At 41.4% G+C, this 25,375-nt stretch overlaps 1 long non-coding RNA gene across 1 annotated transcript in view; it reads right to left on the bottom strand.

Moving 5' to 3' along the window:
• Positions 1-25,120, bottom strand: part of LOC142069679 (uncharacterized) — a 129,343-nt gene extending 104,223 nt beyond the window's left edge. Inside the window, exon 1 of the long non-coding RNA XR_012665632.1 lies at positions 25,053-25,120. This is a non-coding gene — a long non-coding RNA (uncharacterized LOC142069679). The remainder of the gene's footprint in view (positions 1-25,052) is intronic.
• Between the last annotated feature and the right edge of the window lie 255 nt (positions 25,121-25,375).

Below are 25,375 nucleotides of genomic sequence, written 5' to 3'. Positions count from 1 at the left end.
CAAATCGCCTGGCCGGTGGTTACGCGCAGCCAGACACCAGGGCGGTTAGAAGAGCACAGGAGGGCGCAGTACGCATCAGAGAAGCTTTGAAAACCAGTTTCATGACTGGCCAGGCTACGGTGTGAAAGTTCTGTTTGTTTCTCCTTGATGAAACCCCCCGCCCCTTTGTTCACTCTACTTCCCTGTAAGCTAACCACCCGCCCCTCCTCCCTTCAATCACCGCTTGCAGAGGCAATAAAGTCATTGTTGCTTCACATTCATGCATTCTTTATTCATTCATCACACAAATAGGGGGATGACTACCAAGGTAGCCAGGAGGGGTGGTGGAGGAGGGAAGGAAAATGACACACAGCACTTTAAAAGTTTACAACTTTAAAATTTATTGAATGACAGCCTTCTTTTTTTGGGGCAATCCTCTGTGGTGGAGTGGCTGGTTGGCCGGAGGCCCCCCCACCGCGTTCTTGGGCGTCTGGGTGTGGAGGCTATGGAACTTGGGGAGGAGGGCGGTTGGTTACAGAGGGGCTGCAGTGGCAGTCTGTGCTCCAGCTGCCTTTGCTGCAGCTCAACCATACACTGGAGCATACTGGTTTGGTCCTGCAGCAGCCTCAGCATTGAATCCTGCCTCCTCTCATCACGCTGCCGCCACATTTGAGCTTCAGCCCTGTCTTCAGCCCGCCACTTACTCTCTTCAGCCCGCCACCTCTCCTCCCGGTCATTTTGTGCTTTCCTGCACTCTGACATTATTTGCCTCCATGCATTCGTCTGTGCTCTGTCAGTGTGGGAGGACAGCATGAGCTCGGAGAACATTTCATCGCGAGTGCGTTTTTTTTCTTTCTAAGCTTCACTAGCCTCTGGGAAGGAGAAGATCCTGTGATCATTGAAACACATGCAGCTGGTGGAGAAAAAAAAAGGGACAGCGGTATTTAAAAAGACACATTTTATAAAACAGTGGCTGCACTCTTTCAGGGTAAACCTTGCTGTTAACATTACATACATAGCACATGTGCTTTCGTTACAAGGTCGCATTTTGCCTCCTCCCACCGCGTGACTACCCCCTCAACCTTCCCCCCTCCCTGTGGCTAACAGCGGGGAACATTTCTGTTTAGCCACAGGCAAACAGCCCAGCAGGAATGGGCTCCTCTGAGTGTCCCCTGAAGAAAAGCACTCTATTTCAACCAGGTGACCATGAATTATATCTCACTCTCCTGAGGATAACACAGAGAGATAAAGAACGGATGTTGTTTGAATGCCAGCAAACATACACTGCAATGCTTTGTTCTATAATGATTCCCGAGTACGTGTTACTGGCCTGGAGTGGTAAAGTGTCCTACCATGAAGGACGCAATAAGGCTGCCCTCCCCAGAAACCTTTTGCAAAGGCTTTAGGACTACATCTAGGAGAACCGCAAATGCCAGGGCAAAGTAATCCTTTCACATGCTTGCTTTTAAACCATGTATAGTATTTTAAAAGGTACACTCACCAGAGGTCCCTTCTCCGCCTGCTGGGTCCAGGAGGCAGCCTTGGGTGGGTTCGGGGGGTACTGGCTCCAGGTCTAGGGTGAGAAACAGTTCCTGGCTGTCGGGAAAACCGGTTTCTCCGCTTGCTTGCTGTGAGCTATCTACAACCTCCTCATCATCATCATCTTCTTCGTCCCCAAAACCTGCTTCCGTATTGCCTCCATCTCCATTGAAGGAGTCAAACAACACGGCTGGGGTAGTGGTGGCTGAACCCCCTAAAATGGCATGCAGCTCATCATAGAAGCGGCATGTTTGGGGCTCTGACCCAGAGCGGCTGTTCGCCTCTCTGGTTTTCTGGTAGGCTTGCCTCAGCTCCTTCAGTTTCACGCGGCACTGCTTCGGGTCCCTGTTATGGCCTCTGTCCTTCATGCCCTGGGAGTTTTTCACAAAGGTTTTGGCATTTCAAAAACTGGAACGGAGTTCTGATAGCACGGATTCCTCTCCCCAAACAGCTATCAGATCCCGTACCTCCCGTTCGGTCCATGCTGGAGCTCTTTTGTGATTCTGGGACTCCATCATGGTCACCTGTGCTGATGAGCTCTGCATGGTCACCTGCAGCTTGCCATGCTGGCCAAACAGGAAATGAGATTCAAAAGTTCGCGGTTCTTTTCCTGTCTACCTGGCCAGTGCATCTGAGTTGAGAGTGCTGTCCAGAGCGGTCATAATGGAGCACTCTGGGATAGCTCCCGGAGGCCAATACCATTGAATTGTGTCCACAGTACCCCAAATTCGAGCCGGCAACGTCGATTTAAGCGCTAATCCACTTGTCAGGGGTGGAGTAAGGAAATCGGTTTTAAGAGCCCTTTAAGTCGAAATAAAGGGCTTCATTGTGTGGACGGGTGCAGGTTTACATCGATTTAACGCTGCTAAATTCGACCTAAAGTCCTAGTGTAGACCAGGGCTAAGGTGCCACAAGTTCTCCTGTTCTTTTTAGTGTTGACAGAGTAAGCAAATTTGTTGGTGTCGAATCCTCACACTATCCTTTTAAAAAATTTGATCAAGTGGGCTGAATTCAGCCCAGGTGTAACTTCTAGTTTCATTTAAGTTACACCAGGAGTAAGTTTAGCTTGAAAAGTTATTTGATATTTCAGAGGCACAATTATAGTAAAGGTTTTTAAAATCAAAACCTAGGCCCTTACTGCAACTCTTAGCTATATCCAGCATGTTATGAAGTATATTTGGGAAGCTATTTGATAAGATGCATGCCCATCATACAACTGGTGATACAACCCAGTGTAACAAAAATATTTTTCTCACTTATGCTTAATGAGCCAGAATAAGGCAGCACAAGTAAGCAGGATTATATGAGCAGTGAATAAACAAACACAGAAACATCTGCCAAGCAGTGATATTGTAAAAATAAATAAATGGATGAATTGTTTGCCTAGGAAATTTAAAGTAATTAATAATACAATTGTTGTATTCTACTTGCCAGTGTTTTTACTGATAAAAAGAAAACACTAAACTTTTGGCAGCTCTCTCCTATCCTTGATTTTGTGATATATTGGAAAGTGTGCGAGGTTTATGATTTCAGAGTTTTATGAAGATGCCTTTCTTTACCTGGGCTATAAAACCTGCCTTTTTAAATTAAAAATATCCCCTTGTACTGATTCCACATTGCTAGATTATAGAGGGAAGGAAAAGTTTATTTTAAAAAGATTGATGATTCTTTTTATGCCCAGCAATTATAAATGAATGACAGGCAGTTTCTATGTTGTACCTGTCACTCACTGTACTATTCACACAGCAACACTGTGGGGTCCTGCCTCAGCATTTCATAGAATCATAGAATATAAGGGTTGGAAGGGACCCCAGAAGGTCATCTAGTCCAACCCCCTGCTCAAAGCAGGACCAATTCCCAGTTAAATCATCCCAGCCAGGGCTTTGTCAAGCCTGACCTTAAAAACCTCTAAGGAAGGAGATTCTACCACCTCCCTAGGTAACGCATTCCAGTGTTTCACCACCCTCTTAGTGAAAAAGTTTTTCCTAATATCCAATCTAAACCTCCCCCACTGCAGCTTGAGACCATTACTCCTTGTTCTGTCATCTGATACCATTGAGAACAGTCTAGAGCCATCCTCTTTGGAACCCCCTTTCAGGTAGTTGAAAGCAGCTATCAAATCCCCCCTCATTCTTCTCTTCTGCAGGCTAAACAATCCCAGCTCCCTCAGCCTCTCCTCATAACTCATGTGTTCCAGACCCCTAATCATTTTTGTTGCCCTTTGCTGGACTCTCTCCAATTTATCCACATCCTTCTTGAAGTGTGGGGCCCAAAACTGGACACAGTACTCCAGATGAGGCCTCACCAATGTCGAATAGAGGGGAACGATCACGTCCCTCGATCTGCTCGCTATGCCCCTACTTATACATCCCAAAATGCCATTGGCCTTCTTGGCAACAAGGGCACACTGCTGACTCATATCCAGCTTCTCGTCCACTGTCACCCCTAGGTCCTTTTCCGCAGAACTGCTGCCTAGCCATTCGGCCCCTAGTCTGTAGCAGTGCATTGGATTCTTCCGTCCTAAGTGCAGGACCCTGCACTTATCCTTATTGAACCTCATCAGATTTCTTTTGGCCCAATCCTCCAATTTGTCTAGGTCCTTCTGTATCCTATCCCTCCCCTCCAGCGTATCTACCACTCCTCCCAGTTTAGTATCATCCGCAAATTTGCTGAGAGTGCAATCCACACCATCCTCCAGATCATTTATGAAGATATTGAACAAAACCGGCCCCAGGACCGACCCTTGGGGCACTCCACTTGATACCGGCTGCCAACTAGACATGGAGCCATTGATAACTACCCGTTGAGCCCGACAATCTAGCCAGCTTTCTACCCACCTTGTAGTGCATTCATCCAGCCCATACTTCCTTAACTTGCTGACAAGAATACTGTGGGAGACCGTGTCAAAAGCTTTGCTAAAGTCAAGAAACAATACATCCACTGCTTTCCCTTCATCCACAGAACCAGTAATCTCATCACAGAAGGCGATTAGATTAGTCAGGCATGACCTTCCCTTGGTGAATCCATGCTGGCTGTTCCTGATCACTTTCCTCTCATGCAAGTGCTTCAGGATTGATTCTTTGAGGACCTGCTCCATGATTTTTCCAGGGACTGAAGTGAGGCTGACTGGCCTGTAGTTCCCAGGATCCTCCTTCTTCCCTTTTTTAAAGATTGGCACTACATTAGCCTTTTAAGTGCTTAAGTGCTTTGCTATATAAGTGCTTTGCTATTTAAATCAATGTGCTAAAGTGCTATTTAAGTGCTTTGCTATATAAATCAATGTTAGTTGCTTTGAAACTCCACAGCCAGATCCATCCACCAATTTAGAATTAAACAGGATTTCTCTTTATGTTTATCGTTGGGCTAGAATATGTATTTATGTATTACATTTACTCAGATTGATAAATTGAAGATAGACGTATAGGGCTCAAAGTGAAGATGCGTATTTGTGGAACACTAACAACTGGTGATGGTGCCTATGCCATGGTAGTGTCATTGGCACCAGAGAGGGTTTTTATTTATTTATGATCATACAAACCTATTTTTTTTTAGTATATCTTCCACCGTGATAATATTTTTATGCACTATTGAACCAGGAATTAAAGTGTGCAAGACAGCTGTTTGCTAGATTTATTCTTTGATAAAATGATAAGATAAACTTCTTCACTGAGGTTCATAAGGAATATGTTTAATTTAAGGAACCAGAGACAAGGCTGTGTCCAGGCCCAGAGGCGTACTGATAAATTCCCCAAATTTTAGAGCTAGTTTGCAGTCATAAAGGAGATGGATAAACTATGACAATATTGCATGGACCAGATCCACTAACTATATCTCTGATTTATTAAAAACAATTATACTGTAAAATCAATGGGCTTTCACGTGTGTTAATAAATACTATAATGATAATCTAATTACTATTATAAATATTCTTATATATTTGTATTGCAGCAGCACTTTGGAGGGCCCAGTCAGTTATATTGGCACTATGTACATACATGCAGCAAAAAGCCAGTCCTCGCCCCCAAAAAGCTTACAATTTACAGTAGAACTCCAGAGTTATGAACTGACTGGCCAACCACACACCTCATATGGAACCAGAAATACACTGGCAGCAGCAGGAGAGACCTAAAAAAGAGGCAGTTTCAAAGATGTACTAAGTCAGTGTTCAGTTGTACACTTTTGAAAGAACCATAATGTTTTGTTCAGTGTTACAAACATTTCAGAGTTCCAAACAACCTTCATTCTCAAGGTGTTCATAACTCTGAGGTTCTACTGTAAGTATGTAGGCGAGTCAGCCAAAAAAACCCCATAAAAATATCCTGTTTAAACAGAATTATAATAATAATTATTTGTTTATGGTAGGGCCTGTCAAGGTTCCTCCCCCACTCTGAACTCTAGGGTACAGATGTGGGGACCTGCATGAAAAACCTCCTAAGCTTATCTTTACCAGCTTAGGTCAAAACTTCCCCAAGGTACAAAATATTCCACCCGTTGTCCTTGGACTGGCCGCTACCACCACCAAACTAATACTGGTTACTGGGGAAGAGCTGTTTAGACGCGTCCTTCCCCCCAAAATACTTCCCAAAACCTTGCACCCCACTTCCTGGACAAGGTTTGGTAAAAAGCCTCACCAATTTGCCTAGGTGACTACAGACCCAGACCCTTGGATCTTCAGAACAATGAACAATCCTCCCAACACTTGCACCCCCCCTTTCCTGGGAAATGTTGGATAAAAAGCCTCACCAATTTGCATAGGTGACCACAGACCCAAACCCTTGGATCTGAGAACAATGAAAAAGCATTCAGTTTTCTTACAAGAAGACTTTTAATAAAAATAGAAGTAAATAGAAATAAAGAAATCCCCCCTGTAAAATCAGGATGTAGATATCTTACAGGGTAATTAGATTCAAAAACATAGAGAACCCCTCTAGGCAAAACCTTAAGTTACAAAAAAGATACACAGACAGAAATAGTTATTCTATTCAGCACAATTCTTTTCTCAGCCATTTAAAGAAATCATAATCTAACACATACCTAGCTAGATTACTTACTAAAAGTTCTAAGACTCCATTCCTGGTCTATCCCGGACAAAGACCAGCATATAGACAGACACACAGACCCTTTGTTTCTCTCCCTCCTCCCAGCTTTTGAAAGTATCTTGTCTCCTCATTGGTCATTTTGGTCAGGTGCCAGCGAGGTTACCTTTAGCTTCTTAACCCTTTACAGGTGAGAGGAGCTTTCCCCTGGCCAGGAGGGATTTCAAAGGGGTTTACCCTTCCCTTTATATTTATGACAAGGCCAATGATGTGGTAGGCATTTTCCAGACAATCAAGAAAGGACAGTCCATGCCATTTATTTCTTTAGGCATAAATGCACACACAGAGGTTAAAGGAAGGGTAACAATAGAAAAAAAGGGGGGGTATTCAAATCAACTCTGTTCATTGTAATTAGCAAGGCAGAATAGTTCTTTATAAAGGACTTAAATGTAGCAAGGGTTGAGGCCATGCAGATGAGCTCAAAGAGATCATACCAAAGATAGGGAACCACTTTCAAAAAGGCACAGAGGCAACTGTGTGAGAAGCTTACAAATAGGCAATTGAAGGTAGAAATATGGCAGAGTGGTGGGACAAAACAGAGCTTGACAAGGCCTCACTTTTTGACATGATCACATCAATGGGCAAGGGGATTGACCGTAGTAGCTGCATTTTGTATGGATTTTAAAAGGAGTACTCTGGGTTTGGGAGGCCAGAGAGGAGAACATTGCACTATTTGAGGTCAGAAATAATGAAGGCCTGAATGAGAGATTTGGCCATAGGTATGGAAAGAAAAGGACAGATCTTGGAAGCATTGAAGAAGAAAAAACAACAAGATTTGTATCTAACCTAGATGCATGGGACAAAAATAACTTATGAGTGACAAGGAGTTCAGATTAGGCCATGCTAACTTTAAGTGGAGATGTCAGAGAGAGAGAGGCCAAGATGCAGGATTGGATGGAAGAAGACAAGTCAGTGGTGAAGGGAGATATATTTGATATATATTTCGTTGTCATAGATACAATATCTGAAGCTACATGAGCAGATGAGATTTCCCAGAGACAGGATATAAAGTAAGAACAGCAAGGGGCCAAGGACTGAGCCCCGGGGGAAACCTTTACACCCAGTGGGAGAAGGGAGGAGAAACACTCATCAAAAGAGACACTGGAAATCAAATCTGGGAGCAAAACCAAAAAGGGACAAGTAGAAAATGAGCTGAATCATCTCCAGGATACGATCGCCCAGAGAAGTTGGTCAGTTTTCTATTGTGTCTGACCAACAATTCCCTAAAGATTTTAATAATATGGGGTTTTCACTGTAAACAAAATAAAATGAGGCTGCCTAATTCAAACTTAAATATCAAAGTCTACATTCAGCCTTGCTGCAGTAATATTAGAATACACTGTGACAAAATTAGTGACACTGTATTTCAAACTCTTCTCAAACCTCCCAAGAATCTGAGCATTTGTAGCACCTGTTTATTGGAGAATCTTTATTACAGCTGTTCTGAAACTGTGGGTTGGGACTCCAAAGTGGGTCATGACTCCATTTTAATGAGGTTGTCAGGGCTGGTGTTAGACTTTCTGGGGCCCGGGGCCAAAGCCGAAGCCTGAGCCCCACCGCCCAAGGGCTTCAGACCCAGGTGGTGGGGCTTGGGCTTCAGCTTCAGTCCTGGGCAGTGGGGCTCAGGTTAGTGGCCCCCCACCTAGGGCTGAATTCCTTGGGCTTCTGCTTTGCCCCAACCTGGGGCAATTGGGCTTGGGAGGGCTCAGACTTTGATTTCCTACCTTGGGGTCGTGTAGTAATTTTTGTTGTTAGAAAGAATTTGTGGGGCAATGAAGTTTGAGAACCACTGGTTTATCATCATCATCATCATTTTTAATTAGAACATTAGTGAAATTGTGCTGAATAGTTTGAACACTGACCACTATTTCTTAAACGTGGATAAAAGCTTTTTTTTAAATCCTCTAGTTTCTTGACATCTGAACTACACAGTAAAAATTATCCTTAAGATAAATTATTTTAATCTTCCTGTTGAAGAAGAACACATTAACAGGAGGACACGTGTGCACTAAGGGGACTTAATACCATTAAGCTACAAGGATTTCTAACACAAGCCAACCTTTTATGTTTGTGCTCCAGAATGTTTGGGGGCTGGGGAATATCACAAGATGTTATTAAAATTAAATTGGAATGATCTTGGTTAAAAAAATATAATCATATTTGCTCTACAGCCCTTTTGATGTTACAGCAATATTCAAAAGTACCAAGGCGCCTCTAAGCATAAAAGCTTGTTGGGAATTCTGAGGTGAAATTGCTGCACATGATGGGATTCTGTACAAATGACCTCATGTTGTAACAGCACACAGCGTGAAGTGAGAAATGCTGTACATAATCCACAGCATCCATCAGGGTACTAAGAAATATACAGACCTGATCCATGGTGCATGTGAAATCTATAAGTAGTACAGAAAACAAAATGCAAAAGAAACATTGAAAACACCTGAAAATCCACATCACCTTTGGTCCGAGGTTGACACAATAGAATCAAAGATTCAAGAATACCTCTTGGCAGTGAACTATTTTTAAAAAATTTTGAACAACATGTAATGTATGATACACTGTAAATTGCAGTTGGCTTGTTGTGGGATACCAGAGCAGCTGATAGAAGATAATGGCCCTCAATTCACAACTGGTTCATTTTGGCTATTCAGTAGCATACCACAACACTCCTCATAATTAATATATTATGAGGCCAGAAGGCACCATTTCAATTATCTAGTCAGATCTCTTGCATAACACAGGTCATAAGAAAAGCAGAAACCTTTACAATGTGAGTTAAGTCTTATAGTGGAAGCAGTAACAGGCTCATATCCTCTGGACTAGACACAGAGAGAGATCCACAGTGAACAGATTCTTGAGCCAAAGACAAGTAATCCTGAAGTAGTTAGAAAAAACACTATAGGCCTGATCCGCACCTGAATGAAATCAATGGAAAAACCCTCCAAACAGAATATTAGGACAAGAATACCAAACAGCCCCAATGCAAATGGAAAATAAGGTTTGATTTTAAACAGGAAATGGCTGGAAACCAACCAAGTTATACCATCAGTACCAAGGTCATACATCGAACCACACCTAAGGGGCAGTCACACAGGAAGGACAGAAGCAGGAGTGCACGTAGGGGAGTACCCTCTGGTACCCTGTACCTGAAAGAGATTTCTAGCCAGTACGGGGTACCGGAAAGACATGGAGCCAGTTCCCCCTCTCCCTGTGCTGGAGCACAGGGTTGGGGGTGCGGGGCTGCGCTCTGCTCCTTAAAGGAGCAGAACGCGGCTAGGGAGGGCATTCATTCTTTATATGGCTTTAATAGTACACTAAATATGCTAAAAAACTTAAACAAAGGCTTTGTTTAAGTTTGTTAGCATATGTATTGCGCTGTTTTACATTGGTCAGTAGTCCTCAAGAGGGGAAGGGTGGGGGGGATGGAAGGTGTTTAAATAAAACAGTGGTTTTTATTCTGTTTCTCCCCATTGGTCCGTATGATCCATAACATTCATACTACATCACATCAAGTCCAAATCATTAAAGGAATGTCTCTGCTTGCACTGACCAGAGGATGTTTGGATTCTGATGTCAGCCCAGGTCTGCAGCCTGACAGGAATCAATGGTGTTGTCCACACTGTAATTAAACATAGAATTCTTCTCTTGTGACCAAACTAGTCTAACATGCATTTTGTTAACTGGAACTGGAGCAGCAAAACAAAGAAAACAAACGCCTCACTTTCCAGCTTTGAGGGTGAGAAAACTATAAATGAAGATTATAATGCTGGCGGACACTGACAGCTTTAAACCAGATGCCTCAGGAATCTGCCAAGAACTTTGCTGAAAATATGTTCCTCATCTTAACAACAGAGCTAAGACTTATCACACATCTGCCCACCTTTATTTGAATGAAGCTCCTTCTGATCTGAGAGCTCAGACATTGTCAGTTTCATCCAAAACAATTTACAAACTTGGAACCTAATCTTGTAAACCCTTAATCAATCCCATTGAAGACAATGGGACTATTTGCATGACTTTGGACCACTTTTGTGTTACGAGTTTCAGGGGTCTTTCCTATAAAGGAAGTTGAATCCCCCCATTTGAAATGTAGTGTTTGTGTACAATACCATAATGCAGTTTAGGATACAGTTCTATTTAAAATTTGTCTTTTAATATATATGCTGAAATGGCTCCTCACCCATATTTCATATAAACAGACTACTACATATTTGGGGGGAAAGTGAGTAGTTAAGCATGTTGATCTTTGTATTTACAAACACTCATTTCATCACTGTACTGGAAAATATAGTTGAACTTAATTTTCTATGGAATTTGAAGAAAGTTTAACAGCCCCAATTGTTTTCTGTGTTAATCAGTGTGGACCTGAAAAAATTAAATATCTTCTAAGAGAAAAGAATCAGTCTATACTTACTGAAAAAAAAAATTCCTTCCAACTGGTGTTCAGAAGTGTGCTATAAGACACATACATAACCTCATGAGCAGAGGGCGGATGGGATACCCTCCCACATTACAACCAGCAAAAAAATAAAATAAAATCTCAAAGAGGCCGAGGTTCATAATTTGCAAACCTAAAAACCTGTGTTATGCTTGACACTACCTCATCACATACCAGGTTTATGAACATTAAAACATTAACTGCAAAGGAACACTGATGCCCATTAACCTGAATGTGTGCCAGCCGGTATGCCCTCATTGACTAGGCTCAAAGGCTCAGTCACACCTGAACAGCTAAAAATCAACCTTGCCCTTTTAGGCTAAACAGAGTCATGTCACTGGCTCCATCTCTGTTGTTACATAACAGATAACAAAACTCCAGTGGGGCACGGTGCTGGCACATAGGGTCTCAGATATGTGGTGGATTTTTCAGAATCTTTTTGGGGAATAGTCATGTACACGAAATAGCTGGTACTTATGATTATGCTATTTCTATGCATGTATATTCATGTTGGTATCTGAAGTTATGAATATTAGCTATGTTTACTACATGTTTGCTCCCGTGGTAATGCCCATAAGGTATTTAGCCAGCACATGAAGGGACAGGTCAAGTTGAATGGCCCATTAAGGAACACTTAGCTCACAATGGACCCTGAAAAATGCCTGTCTACACTTAATGGACTTTTCCTGTGAATGTTCTAACTACAATATGGGTGGGGGTGATGGACATGTAACTTGCCCATGTGACTCCAAACACCATCTTTCACAGTGAGAACAGATTTCCCTTCGCTTGGCAGAAGCTAAAAGGCCGTGGAAACATCTTCATTTTGCTTCTTTCGTGCTCCAGCCTCTTTCCTGCTCCAGCTTCTGGACTATGAACATATACTAATGGGAGCATTCTAAAGGGACTGAGGACTTTAAGGTAATCTGGAGCCTTGATATTCCTTGATCCTTTGCAGACAGACTTATGAGTTGGATATGGTACAGAGACCGTTTGCCTAACTGATTGCTGATTTTTCCTTTGCCTTGCAATGGATAAAGATCAGATGTCTGCTGACTTTCTCACATGAGTCAGCAGCTTTTGATACCTGTGGTATAAGCAACATACCCCTTGCTGGAGTGATTTTGTTCTTTCCTCTCCAAATGTCAAAGCCTGTTCCCATTGAACTCAATTGCAAAACTCCTTTTTATCTCAATGGGAACAGGATTTGGCCCCAAGAGATCAGAGAATGTGATTTTGATTAATTGCTTATCTGAGATTGCTTATCTTGATCAGAGACAGTTCTCATGCATGTTCTGCCAGGCTGATTTTGATTGCACCTCCTTATGTCATGCTGAGGAAAATAATAAAACAGTTTGGGCTGTCGTTCTATCAAGATGCGCATGGCACACACAGTTCTATGCCTCTCTTCCATCAAACCCAGAGGGCGCAGCATCTTTGCTTTCCTAGTGCCTGGCGGAGAGCAATACTTAGACAAAGACAAGCTAAAAGAAGCTTAGTTTGGATATAAGGGAGGCACTGATAGTGAGTTAAGGGAAGTGGAGTGAATGTCCTTCCTATCCTCCTTTCATTTAAGAAGTTTTCAATTTGGGGTGCTGCTGGATCCTCAGTGACACTTGGAAGTACAGGTGGCACCAGGGGCCCAAAGCATCATTTTACAACTGCATCTGTTTAACATTGTTCCTGGAAAAAGATATATCAAATATATGGATGGTATAGCACAGAGCTCACCTTAGGTCATTTGATGAGAGGAGGGGAGAGGTGAAGAGATTATTTGAAATATATACATTAGAACAGTATCAGATGCAAGGCATAATCCGATTAGCCTTTACTCACATGAGTTCATGTATCTATTTGCCTGAATAACAGGAGCAGCATTTGACCTATTGTGTGTGCACGTACCTGTGTGTATATATTTTTTTATCTACGGTACATCAATAGAAGTCCTAGTTTTCATGGGGACCAAAATAACCTCAGCCACATTCTTGCTCTGAGTTGTTCACTACCTTTTTGGTTACATCCAGTGTGACTGTGAAAGCCAAGATAGCAAATCAAACCCTGATCCTGCAAGTGACTGCAAGCAGGAGCAGGAGTAGGCTGGTACAGTCAGTTGCAGGACCAGGGCCTCGGCCACTAGATATCAAGGGGGATAACAAAACTGGCTCTTTTCAGAGTAACAGCCGTGTTAGTCTGTATTCGCAAAAAGAAAAGGAGTACTTGTGGCACCTTAGAGACTAACCAATTTATTTGAGCATAAGCTTTCGTGAGCTACAGCTCACTTCATCGGATGCATACTGTGGAAACTGCAGAAGACATTAGAACAAGTTTTTTCATGCAGTTGATAGATTTCCACTCCATACGGCTGAACGCAGTGCCTTGCATGATGGCAGGTTTGTTTCACTCACCGTGATGGAGTATTGGTACAAGAGCATACTGTAACAAGGCTCGGGGGAGAAATGCAGTCTTCTTGTAAATGAGGACGAAGTCTCCCACATTCATGGTTCTGAATTTTATATTGGAGTTTATACTGAGAAAGAGTAGAAAATAGAAATGCTGAAGACTGTTCAAGATGTGTTATAATTCCATAACAATTAGTAAGGATAATAGTCACATTACTGAGGGAAAGGATGAACTGCTGTTGGACACTACAAGGCCAGATTCTATGGTGTGGTAGACAAGTGCTCAGTGCAGCTCACAGGCATGTGCCAAAGTGTTATTTACAGCCCCGCGTCCTTGGCTGGCTCAGGTCCACTGACAAAGAGTCTTCTTATCTGTGTCAGCTGTCAATGGGCTGTTTCAGCCGCTGGAGATTGCTAGGATATAGAGTGACGGCAAGTGGAGCAGCCTGGCCAAGGAGCCGGCCCATGAAGTGCATTCACCACCGCAAATTGAGCAGTACATCCCAGGAGTTTAACCAGGATTGCATCACTATTTTACCAGCATTCTTTAATGATAATTTGCAAAACTACTTACTCTTTTACAGCAAAAAAACCGTGACAATTTTACCACTTCCTCATAAAACATTTTTTTGTAACGGTTCAAGTCTGAATTTGATTGTAAGACGTTCAGGGAAAGGGTCTATCTTTGTTTGTACATTGAGGCCTTGATCATAATGGGGCCTCTGTGTACTATCGCAAAATAAACATTAGATAAAATAATCACAAAACTACATCGTCTACCTTTTTTCCAGTGAGGAAGAGAAATAAATTTTAAAACTGCATTTCTAAGGGTTTTTTCCCATTTTAGTCCAAATCCTCCTCCTGTGGGCATTAAATTACCTCATTCTTCAAGAAAGTATTCAGATTTTTTTGCAGTTACATTCTAGTGAGTATCCTAATCTTGTTATAGTTATATCCTGTATTATCGAGACTTCGATGTAATATGATTTCAGACCTCACTAAGATTAAAAGCTAATACTGTTACAGAATGTGTGTATCTGAGAATAGCCACATCAGTAAAGGTTTACGTGATGGCGGTTATTGGTTAGAAACAGAATGCAGCACCTGAGCATTTAAAACAAGTTCTTTCTGCTCAAACAAAGGTAGATCATATGATGATCAACACCTACTGGTATTAACATGGCTCTGGTGACAACCAAGTGGTTGCTAGGCTTGAAAAATCTGCATAAATTGTCACTGGGTAAGCGAATGCTGCCTAAACTGCATTTTGGTTCCCTCCTTCCCAGTTTTTCTTATTGTTGTAGGTGGTACCTCTTGCATGCTCCCTTGGGGTGAGGATGGGCACCTCTCTCATCCCAGGCGTCCCTCTTTGGGTGTAGATGTAACTGCAGAGCCAGCTTGGAGTGAGAGAGGCAGTCTCCCAGCTGTAAATCTTAGAGACGTGGCTCCCCCCTACTTCAGGGTCTGACCACAGCCCAAGACCAAAAAAAAAAACCAAAAAACCACGCTGTCGGGGAGCAAACTGACTAATCCTGCAGTCCAACGGTTTGCGCTCACCCTAATGTTCCTCCCAAGGCAACAAGGAAGAATGCCAATCTCAGGTCAGACTGCCAGAAAATAGGGCATGTACCCCCAAACTGGTGGTATATACTAATATAAGACTTCACCAAGCCAGTGGCAAATGTGTGCTTTCAAAAACTATACTAGTTATTATGAAGACGCAGACAGTCCCCTTCAGGTCCTCTAGCCCCTCCTGTACCACCCAGACAAACCAGACTTCCATGATAAATGATTATTAAAACCAGAAATCACATATATTAGATTCTTCCAGTTCCAAAGAACCGAACACCTCCCCAGCCCCCGGTCAAAATATACTTCAGAGATTACCTAAAAATCATGCTGATAGCCAATCTTTTAATAACTACAAACTAAAGGTTTATTAATATTAAAAAAGGAAGAGAGTTATTAAGAGGTTAAAATGAATCAAATATATTACAGTTGATTTAAGAGTTTGTAGATCAGGATAATAGCAGTGATGTTAAATCTGCCAGTTTGTAATAACCCTCTCTGGTTCATCCCAAATATTGGGGTCCTCGGTCCATTGTTCAAAGCTCTTTTGTTTTCATAATCCAGAGATGTGGAACGGGAAAGAGGCCAAGAAGTCATGTCAGTCTCCACTTTTATATCCTCAGCCCATGTGCATGGAAAGTTAGTGGCAAACATGGAGTCTTGGATCGCATGTCCTTACATGCCATCAGTGAGTCATGGAGCAGCCACTGTCTCTGTGCCTTCAGAGATGTCCTCGGCAGGGGCTCACTGAAGAGTTGATTCTCCTTAGTGGGCCATTAACGCATGGCTGACTAGCCTTGATGCAAATCTGTCTTGTGGTGTATTCTTGAAATACAAGCATCTAGTGAATATTCATAACTTCACATACCATTATGATACATGGATTTAAACAGGATATTCATACTTAGCAGACTATAACTTTCCATTGATACTTTTACAGGGCATGCATTATACAAGATTTATTGCAATTGTATAATAGTGGTTGCCACACTAATATAGAGGGTCACCTTCTTTTTATACAGTGTCACACCCCTCTCCAGGTGTAACAGGCCTCGCAGGTGCGCCAGGTTGGGGCTGATTGTGCCCAGAGTTGCTCTTTAACCCCTTTCTGACCAGGGTGGGAAAATGTCCCTCCTTAGTCATGAACACACATAACCTCAGTCATCGGAAGTTCCCTTTTATCTGAAACATTGCCATGATCCCCACAGCTTAACACAGAAATTCCAATGAGTTTGCGGCCCTCATTATAGCTGAATGTTTTCAGTGTCCTTCTCGTGACATTCAGATAGTTGAGTTTATATTGTAAGGAATAGGCATTTCATTTGGTTTGTTTTTATTTTTTGTTGCTCCCACTTTTCTGAATTGCACATTCCTGTGCTACAGTGTTAAAGATATATAAATAGAACTAACAAGCTTTTAAGATCTCTTAAACTAATAATTCTGAAGTAGACAGTACACTGTGTGGTTTGATATATATGTATAGCAAGAAGCTTTATCACTAGGACATAACTGTATGAGTTTCATTACTTAGGACATGTGTCTATTGAAACAATTTTCACAGTTGGTCAAAGATATGTGTGAAACCCAGTTTTCTCTTTAGCAACAAAAAAGGAAAGCCAGAAAATTTACAAAAGCATTATCTGCCATTAATCTCTGTAGAGATTACTTTTGCTTCATTGTCATAAAGTAACATCATGACATTAATTAATTATCAAGAATGGAAAGCTAGGGCCTTATTCACCACTCTCTTACACCATTTTTCTACCAGTGTAAATTCATTAAAGTCAGTGGAATTGCACCTGATTTACACCAGTGTAACTGGGAGGAGAAGCAACATATTTAACCATAAGGACATGAGGGAACTGTTATATCATAGACCAGAGTCTCACCTTCATTACACCTGTGCAACTCTGCACGCATGGGGGGATGGGGCGCACATGGTATGGCTGGGCAGCTGAGCTGGGGAGTTGTGTTGAGCAGGGAGAGGCAGAGACAGAAGTGGAGGAACAGTTGGGAGCTATTCGGAGACGCTGCTGCTTTAACTCTGCCGGGAGAGGCAGAGGAACAGCTGGGAGCTGCATGGAGGCGACACTGCTTTCCTGGAGTGGGGAAGCTGCTTTCTGGAAAGGGGAAGGTTGCGGGGGGGGGGGGGGAGGGGGGGGGGAGGTGTGACTTAACCTGTTCCGGGGTTGTGACCCCCCACTAAGGTGACCAGATGTCCCAGTTTTATAGGGACAGTCCCGATATTCTGGCCGTTTCTTACATAGGGGCCTATTATCCCCACCCCGTCCCAATTTTTCAAACTTTCTATCTGGTCTCCCTACCCCCTCATGATCAACAGACACAGGTCATCTATGTTACATTTTACAGCTCTGTCTGACTTTAAAGTGTATGGATTGCAGGTGTCACCCATGTTACCAAAACCAACTCATGTAAATGATACAAAAATAGATTGTGTGGCACAACACAGTCCACAAAAACTAAAAGCACACTTGGGACTCTAGGCCCTGAATCAAATCAGTTCCTATTATTCTGGCCAGGAATTCTCCTGCAGGCAGCTCTGCTTGGTTCCTATTAAACCTAGTGCACCATCAAGGTCTGAAAATGGCTCATCATTGCTCAGGCAATGTGCAGACTCTGAACACCAGTTAACTATTTCTCCTCTCTATGAAGAAGTCCTGACCATTCTCCTGCCTAAGCTGTCATTCATGATACTCAGCTGAGCAGGCCCAGGGAAATCATCATGTCAATACATACAGGAGTCACCCCAGAAGATGCATGGTGACAGCATTTCAAATTAGACTGAAAGGGTCTAATTTACTGTAAACCTAGCTGCTCTCGGAAATATGCAGTGAGAGCTTGTGGGGAGATGCAGTTTCCAGATGAGAAATCTGACATGGCCAATTATCCATTCAAGGTGTAGCTCAGCATTTATGCTAGCATCAGTTCATGTCTGAGCTGGAGTAACTTATAAACATAACAGACACCGTCAATGACAGTGCAAGCTGGGTGCACGTTTGGTAATTTTAGCTAACCCGGTGCACTGTTTTGAACAGTCCACTAAAACTGACAAGTAGTACTGGAATGTTTTGGGAACCACCCAGACCAGTAAAGGGTTCCGTCACCTCCTGCCCTGTAACCTTGGGGGCTTTTGTGCTGTGCAGCTGTGGTTCAGATCTCTCACCTTGACACCACTAGCTTGCCCTCAAGCACAAGGTCTTACCCTGGCTCTCATCAGCCTAGTTACTCTTTGCAGGGTGACAACAGCAGCTCTTCCAGAGTGGAGAAATTCTCTCTTGACTTGAGCGCCCATATATATTCTTTTCAATTTCAGTTGTCTCAATGTCTTTCCATTAACTATAATGACCCACCATTGTCTTCTCCTGGGATGGACAATGGAGAGTTACTTGAAGCTGGTTTTGTGTAAACAACTGGCTTGGGAAGTACCCCTGACTGCCCCCTGCCCTGCTGTGAGTTGTAGTGCCGATTATGAGCACAGTTTTCTATATACACAACCCTAGTCTGTATAATTTCATAATGACCATCAAGTTCAGAACATTACAAACTTTCATAAACGCCCTTACTCAATATATTTGTAGAGTACAATAATGCAGTATGCATTCAGTTGGTTTATCTGCTAATTTTTTTGGTTTCAAACCTTCTGTTCTCTCCTTGGGCTGCCAGGGACCCTGACAGGTGACAAACATCTTTCCAGCACTTTATTTGTCCTCTCTCCCATTGTACCTCTATGCACCATATGCCTTTTTCAAGGAAGTACTTTATTTCATTTCTTTTCAGGTATTGTTTGTGGGTTCTTTATTTAAAAGCAATAGCTATAACCGTCCATCATTTATGGAGCCCAGCAAAGATTTATGGCCACAACAAAATTATAAAGCCAGGGAACAAAAGGTTACTATTTACAGCTCTTTAAGTCTCCAGGGGAAAAGATCACATGGAGCTATTCAAGGAAGAGGAGTGGTACGAAGGGGAGAAAGATTCTCACTGAACTATAAAAGATTAATTAATGCTCCTTTACACTTCTCTTTGAAGAAAAGCATCATGCCATATTGATTTTTAGTTCAATTAGATTGATACATTTTCCAGCATGGCATGACGTTTTATTTAGAAGAATGACTCATAATTTAATATTTGTCGGGCCACAAAGCAGAGATGGGACTTTCTTTTGTGCAGACTTCCTCTTCCATTACAAAAAGACTTTTCTAAGTATAAAAAAATACAAACCAGCCACATTTGCTGAACTGTACATTTTCAGAGTGGTTTTGGATATATTCTATCCATTGTTCTAAGTACAATCAAATAGTCCTGTAGTTGCTTGTATGATGTTACATGGGTGACATTAGAAATCATAGGTCAGACCATCTGTTGGTGGAAACTGGCATAACTCCAAAGACATCAAAGGAGTTATGCTGATTCTCCTCAGCTGAGGATCTGCCCCTATATTGTCTCTTGATGCACAAGATATCTTTTCCTGTAATATATTTCCTGCCGGTGAAAATCTGACATGCTGTATGCATGTACATCCTCCACACCGTTCACGCTGCATGAAGTACTTTTTCTGTTTAGATATTATAGGTTTGTTAAGCCAGCAACTTACGTGTCTAAAGTATGCAAGAGGACTTCCACCTAGGACACAACTGGCAAAATTTCTTATACTAGCTTGACTAGACTACATACATATATCAAACATCTCAGGTTGAACATTAGTTAGGATGTTCACCTATACTAAGCTAAATTCACAACTGGCATAAATCAGTAACAAATTCAAACTTAAAGAGAGTTGCACTGGCTTATGCCAAGAGTGAATGTGGCTTGCTGAATCTAGCAGGTGCTGGATGAGGAATTGGTTAATTCTAGTCAACTCTCCTTCCAGAAGTTGGCAGACAATTCATTTAAAATACTTTTAAAATTGGTGTTGCTCCATAAAACTTAGAGGTTTGCGAGCAGGATGCTTGTGTGATAAGAATGAATTTTCTCTCTCTCTTTGCTCCTGTATATGACCATTCTTCATATCTGACTGACAAGGATCAGAGTCTTCATGGCTAATGACCTTGGATCAGAATTGCATCTCTGCTAAGTCACACATTGTTGTAAAGCAAATAAGAGAGCTCAACATTAGTGCTGAGATACTAAAATGATAATAAGTGCTATAGAAAGACATAAGATAGGTAAGTAGAGGGTGTTGCAAAGGAAACTGACTCCAAGCTTGGGTGACTTCTCTTAAACCTCCTACAGCACACCACAAAGCAGAGTTTGGGGATTTATTCTCTTTTTGATCAACTAACTTAATTAAAATGAATAGTGATGATATGCATGCGCTCTGAGAGGAAGTACACTCATTTCCTGTTTTGAAAAGGAAGCTGAATCATGCAATTCTTTACTAATTATCATCAAATCATATTTAAATTTGCATGATTTTAAGTCATTTTAATTTTTTTATCTTGTATATCTCCTGTTTTTCAAATACTCATGTCAGACCGCAGAGGGGTGGAAGCGCCAATTCCAATGACTTTCAAAACACAGTAATTACAACCCTGGAAGAAGCCAGAGAAGTCCTCCATATATAGCAAATCAAAATAATTTAATACATTTTTTTAAAAAATAGAGACACAATGCCTTACCAATATGAACACTGGAGAAAAACATGCCCTTGTGAAACTGAAAATTACAAAGAACTGCATTAAACTGAGCAGCCAACAAGGTTAATATTGCATGTCAAAAACAAAATGACAGAAGTTAACTGGTGTCAAAGATTCGCTCTTTTCTCTTGCAGTCAATTATAAAACTGGTTGTCAGAATTGCTAAAACCTAATAATCATTGTGATTGATAGACAGCTCTAAAAGTCAAGTATATAAAAGCAAAGTGATTTTTCCCATTTACTCCAACACTTCCACCCAGATAATAAATACAATTTAAAATCTTTTGTAGCAAAGGTTAGAAAGGATCAATCTGATGTTTAAAAGAATCCTTAACACCTCAATTGAAAACAGATCATTCAATACGCCAAGACAAAAAAGTGCAAACTATATTCAGTCACTCAGTGACATCAAAGTAATTTCAAATAAAACATTTTAAGCAGCACAAGTTTTAATCTTCAAAGATGAACTTTTAAAATGAGTCTACATTCAACTGAGAAATAAAAGTGAATCTGTCTAGTGAAGACAATAACAATGTTTTTAACAGCATTTCTGAGATGTTTTGATGCACACTTAGCTGAATTACAATATACCAGATGAAAGGGCAAGAATTTGATGGGATTTTTCTGACAAAATTATTGGGTGGGATTTTCAAATGGGCTGTTCATTGGGCTAACTCTGCTCCTAGTGCCAAATCTAAGCACTATTTGAAATCTCACCCACAGTGGTTTATCCACTATAGCCTAATTGATTTTGTAATTGTAGCAAATTGGAAAAATGAAACGCTCAGATGTCCATAATTAGATTGGTGTTGAATTTTTGGGGCCATTAATTGACTTGAGAGATGGCACAGGGTAACTTGTAGGAGGAGACCACAGACATCATGAAGCACACCAACCTGGCAGAGCGTGTGGCATCAGTGGGGCAGGGGTTGTTTGAAAATTTTAATCCAAGCCCTGTGGTAGATTTCCAACGGCCAAAGACAGATCCCATCATGGTACTTTTCAGAAGGAGCGGGAATAACATTGTTTTCCTCTATGGTAACAATCATTTGAAAGTTGAATTCCCCTATTCAACTGAGTTTACTGTTGATTTTCATGTAAACAAACAAAAGACCACATTGCCCTTCTTTTAGGCACTTTTGCCATCAATTAAAATGCAACTCACAAGCAATTTTTAAAAATTGCAGAACAAAATCTCACCACACCTTGAATCCCCAAAGGAGGATTCTGTCGTCCCCCAACACTCTTTCCCAGAGATGAGCTGTTTCAGAGTGACCCCTGCAGGGGAACAGTTACAGGCTATTTTGGACCAAATGGGAAGTTCATGGGAAGACAGTAAAAAGTTACACACAGAGTCACTTTTTTTCAAACATTGCAATCAGGGAACTTTGTTAGAATAATAAATCAATATTTTTGCTGTGTTCGTCTCATAATATGCTTGCAAAAGGTAACTTTCTTTTTAGGAAGTATTCAAGAGCGGGGAGGGGGTGGGAGGGGGGTAACTGCAAGAGACACAAACATGCCAAAGGTAAGTTTAATACTACTGCTTGGTAAAGAGTGATAAATGAAAGGAAATGCAAAGTATTAGGATGGCATTCTGATCCTGACTCAGAAAAAACACTTTACCCACTTGCTTAACTTTAAGTCAATGGGAGTGAAGCACATGCCTAAGTGCTTGGCTGAATCATGACCTCTTTCCTGAACTCAGTTCCTTGTGACTGAATGTACCGCTGGACTCCTGGAATAGCATGGAATATTAGTGCCATATCAAAATACAGAAGGGGAAGATGGGAAGGACAGAGATACACTCAATCTCTATAGCTGTCCCCTATGACTCCTGGAAGTCACATGAGATTGAACTTGTAGGATAGATTCTCATTATCCTTATGGGTGACTCTCCAGTTTTGTGCTCTGGCTAGAAGGCAAACATTCTTCTCCAATCCCTGCCAATGTGTCCTGAAGGAAAATTCCCTGTAATCCCTAAATTGAGTGATTGATCCCTATGAAAGGGAGCAAGAATTACCTTAAATGTTTAATTCCATTTCATCCCAAATAGAATGTGCTGTAATGACCAGGCAGAAAGGAAGGAGTTCAGGCAGGAATACAAGATTTTCCCTTGAGTTTACCAGCTATTGTTGGTTTGCATCCCACCACAATGACTTGAACGAATCCTTGAGTCTGTGCCCAAATTTTTGTTTTCAGATTTGTTAGGCAAAAGTATAGGCCAATTGTACATTTGGATTTATGAAATGTTTAACAGCCAGATTAAAGAAAATAGTGAAGGAAAGATCTGAATAATATTAGATGTATTATAAAATCAGGAATTAGCTGTCGGTTTTGTCCAACACCTCTGTCCTTAGAACGCCATCTATAATTTCTCAATAGAATTCTGATTAGAATTCCTCATGAATAGAACTTCAATCTATTGAACCCACTTTACTTGATTTCTACCTGAAGAACTTTAGAATTCCATGGAATCTCATTTAGAAACCCCATTTCCCTTCCCTATTGATTCCTCTGATTGATTTGAACTTGCTGGTTCTTCTTTTTCCCCCCTTAGAGGGTATCAAATATTTTCCAGTATTAAAAAGTATTAAAGCCCTCCTGGCAGCTCGGTTTTCACTCTTTATTTTTAAAGCACATTTATCACTTATGGTACGTCCCCCTCTTTAATTTCTTTCCTTTAACTCTTTTTGTGTCCTAGATTCTGAGGAATGTTGGCAGCTGCCTTCATTTACATTTTTTAATCTTCACCTGTCACTCTTTTGAGCTGCTGTTTCAGGCTTCTCTCTATCACCTTATATGCGCTTTTCTCATCTTACTTCTATTTGCTTTCTTGGTTTCAATGAGGCATTTTTATTAAATACACTCATCACATCAGAGCTCTACTGAAAAAGAAATCATAGGGCCAAACTGCTCTGTTATGCCAGTGCAACCCCAGAGACTTCAATGAGGAAACACAGTTGTAAATGGGAGACAAATTTAGCTCTCAGTCTCTAGTGGCTAACTAAACTCTCTATCTGAAAGTGGTAATGGCAGATGGGATCAAAGGAATGACTAGAGAAGAACTCAAAGCCGATACATGTGATCTCTTATTCTGAACAAACAGTGATGGTTTGCACGGCAATCAAAATGATGAAACTCCTAGATGAAGGAGAGAGAGTCTCTTTGGCATCATCAGGCTTCATATCTCATGAGATCTGATAACTTTGCATCAATGTGAACCCCAGATTTAGTTAAGAACAACATGGATTTAATTAAGTGTAAAATTAAAATAAAAAGACCATAGATTACAGTGATCCTGATGTCTCTTCCGCACTCTTTCCCTCCCCACTGGTAACAAAACCTCAGTGATCACTTACAGCTCCCTTCTGTGATCTGTACATTTTAAAGGAAATTTACATCTTGCTGCCATTTCTCAGTTAATAGAGCCGCTGGCTTTAGCAACTGTTAATTAGACTTGTTAATTAGATCGCCTGTGAATTTCATATAAACACCACTTTCATAATTGTGCTAATGCGTGAAATGGGCAAACGTCTCATCATCAAAAGCAGTAAAAAAAAATGTACCGACCTAGACTTTGCTATATCAAAATAGAGAACCACAGTCCTGGAAGCCTTGTTTCAATTCAAGCAGAACTACTACCCTACTCTGAGTGCGTTGGATTAGGAAATCATGAGCAGGAAATGATGAGCAGGACTCAGCAGAATGAAAACAAGAGTTTTTTTTTAAAAAACACGTCATTCAATCTGTTTTTTTGCTTGTCACCTGGGTTTCAGGAAAGATTTGTACCTGCGGGCGGGTGTGATGGGAGCTGAGCAGTACCTAGGTTTAAACTGTAAGCTTTCTCTGTGCTGAGAGCAGCTTTCATAGATATTTCAGAGACTCCAAAGCACAAAACATATGATACTGTCCTTCTCCAGGGCATCTCCCCCAAAATATCCCCCCAAGCCCTGCACCCCCTTTCCTGGGGAGGGTTTGATGATAATCCTCACCAATTGGTACGGACACAGACCCAAACCCTTGGATCTTAAGAACAATGAAAAATCAATCAGGTTCTTAAAAGAAGGATTTTAATTAAAGAAAAGGTAAAAGAATCACCTCCGTAAAAATCAGGATGGTAAATACCTTACAGGGTAATCAGATTCAAAACATAGAGAATCCCTCTAGGCAAAACCTTAAATTACAAAAAGAGACAAAAACAGGAATACACATTCCCTCCAGGTTTCAGAGTAGCAGCCGTGTTAGTCTGTATTCGCAAAAAGAAAAGGAGTACTTGTGGCACCTTAGAGACTAACATTCCCTCCAGCACAGCTTATTTTACCAGCCATTAAACAAAAGAAAATCTAATGCATTTTCTAGCTAGATTACTTACTAATTTAACAGGAGATGGAAGGCTTGCATTTCTGATCTGCTGCCGGCAAAAGCATCACACAGACAGACAGAACCCTTTGTTCTCCGCCCCCTCCAGATTTGAAAGTATCTTGTCCCCTCATTGGTCATTTTGGGTCAGGTACCAGCAGGGTTATCTTAGCTTCTTAACAGGTGAAAGGGTTTTGCCTCTAGCCAGGAGGGATTTTATAGCACTGTATACAGAAAGGTGGTTACCCTTCCCTTTATATTTATGACAATAGTCTAAAATGTAAAATAAGTAAAGATACTTGTGTGTTTATAGTCTATGGATTTAAGTTGATTGAA

This window comes from Caretta caretta, chromosome 1 (assembly GCF_965140235.1).
Source record: "Caretta caretta isolate rCarCar2 chromosome 1, rCarCar1.hap1, whole genome shotgun sequence".
Classification (NCBI taxonomy): domain Eukaryota; kingdom Metazoa; phylum Chordata; order Testudines; family Cheloniidae; genus Caretta; species Caretta caretta.
This window is presented reverse-complemented; position numbering and strand designations above follow the sequence as displayed.